This window comes from Gossypium raimondii, chromosome 6 (assembly GCF_025698545.1).
Source record: "Gossypium raimondii isolate GPD5lz chromosome 6, ASM2569854v1, whole genome shotgun sequence".
In the NCBI taxonomy this organism is placed as follows: domain Eukaryota; kingdom Viridiplantae; phylum Streptophyta; class Magnoliopsida; order Malvales; family Malvaceae; genus Gossypium; species Gossypium raimondii.
Genome location: NC_068570.1, coordinates 43,101,426 through 43,103,546, shown reverse-complemented (window position 1 = coordinate 43,103,546; position 2,121 = coordinate 43,101,426). Strand labels below are relative to the sequence as shown.

Sequence of the window (2,121 nt, the reverse complement as noted above, 5' to 3'; positions counted from 1 at the left end):
TCTGATGTATGGGGACCGTCCAAGACTCCATCACTTGGAGGAAGACGTTATTTTGTCACCTTTATTGATGATTTTTCCAGAAGAGTTTGGGTGTTTCCTATGAAGAACAAAGGTGAGGTGCTTGAAGTTTTCCTTAAGTGGAAAACTAAAGTTGAAAATCAGGCAGGAAGGAAGATTAAGGTTCTCCGATCAGACAACGGTGGAGAATATAAAAGCGATCCATTCCTGAAGATATGCCAAGATTGTGGCATAGTAAGGCACTTCACCGTAGGTGGAACACCGCAACAGAATGGGGTGGCAGAGCGTATGAATTGAACGCTTGTGGAGAAAGTTCGATGTATGTTATCTAATGCTGGATTAGATAGAAAGTTTTGGACTGAGGCTGTGACGTACGCTCAACATCTCATTAATCATTTGCCATCATCTGCTATAAATGGCAAGACTCCTTTGGAGAAATGGTATCGAAAACCTGCTACTGATTATGACACCTTGCACATTTTTGGTTCTATTGCATATTATCATGTGAAAGAATCAAAGTTAGATCCAAGAGCAAAGAAGGCTCTATTCATGGGCTTCAATGCTGGTGTTAAGGGATATCGTTTGTGGTGTCTAGAGGCAAAGAAGATGATAATCAGTAGGGATGTTACCTTTCATGAATCTGCCATGTTGAATAAGGTAAATCTAGAAGGAGTGAGTAGTACTTGCAGCAGTGGAGTGTACTCCATGAGTGGAGTTTGAGCAGTGTGGTAATTCCAGCAAAAGGTACCACTAGTGATTCTTCATTGGCAGATGCAGAGTCAGATGAGGAAGAGGTTTCTACCCAAGAACCTCAACAAGAATCGAGCCAATTGCGATCGAGGCGAGACGAGAAATTCAGAAACCTGCTCGTTTCACTGACATGGTAGCTTATGCACTTCCAGTTGTTGATAATATTCCATCCACTTACACCGAAGCCATTTAGAGTTTAGAGAATAATAGATGGTTAGGTGCAATGGAAGAGGAAATGCAATCTCTAGAGAAAAACAAGACGTGGAAGCTGGCACAACTACCAAAAGGGAAGAAGGCGATTGATTGCAAATTTGAAGACACTATTGAAGTTTGTGTTATGAGAAGATGTTCCAAGATGTGGAATATCGCCAAGGTGGAGATTTGTTGAATATTGGCAATATCCCACATTAGGAAAAGATAGAAAGGGAGGGGGTTTGGTTTGTTATATATAGAACCCCTCCCCCTTTGGTTTTATCATCCTAAAATCTTCTCCTTTGTAATATTTCTAAAAGAAATATTAATTTGGTAGTGTCCGAGGACGTAAGCTAAATTGGCCGAACCTCGTTAAATCTCTGGTATTTTATTTCTTATTTGTTTGCTTATATTTAATAGCTTTATGTTGGTTATATTTATTTAGTTATTATTGCTATAAATATCTAAGTGAGTTCTGTCTAGTTGTTGGGTTTTAAGCGGGACCATTGTGACCCCTCCAATTTAACTGGGAATTTTCTTAGTATAATTGTTGGCATAATAATTATCTAAATATTTCTGATAATATTGTTATTAATATTATCGTCGCTTCCGCAACAAGAACAAATTAAGCCATGTGGAATCTCGTTATGAGGGCATCTACGAATTAACTCCTGGATTCTTTTCCACACCTTGTATAGGGAATCATCATCCATTTGTTGAAAAGTGGTGATCTCATTCCACAACTTAGCATTTTTACTATGTGGGAAATACTTTACCAAAAAGTGTTTAGCTAATTCTTGCCAAGTTGAAATTGAATGTGGGGGAAACAAATTAAGCCATGCTCGTGCTCAATCTCACAACAAGTATGGAAACAACTTCAGCCTCAATGTGTCTTCAGTTACACTGGCTATCTTGAAGGAATCGCTCACATCCATGAATAGTCAAAGGTGAAGGTGTGGATATTCTATTGGCATACCACTAAACTGGCCCATGGTTTGAAGCATTTGAAACATCACTGGTTTCAATTCAAAATAGGGTGCCTCCATCTCCGTTCTCCTAATTCCTGAATTTAACTCATTAAAAAGGGCACAACGTATTGTTTTATGGTTTGATCCCATCATCAACAATAAAGATTGGATTGTGAACATTAGTGGCTCCATT

General features: G+C 38.8%; 1 non-coding gene across 1 annotated transcript; it reads left to right on the top strand.

The window, feature by feature from the left end:
• The first annotated feature begins 1,599 nt into the window (after positions 1 to 1,599).
• On the top strand, positions 1,600 to 1,706 carry LOC128042184 (small nucleolar RNA R71). The gene has a single exon (XR_008197390.1). It is a non-coding gene; the product is annotated as a small nucleolar RNA R71 (small nucleolar RNA).
• The last annotated feature ends 415 nt before the right edge of the window (positions 1,707 to 2,121 follow it).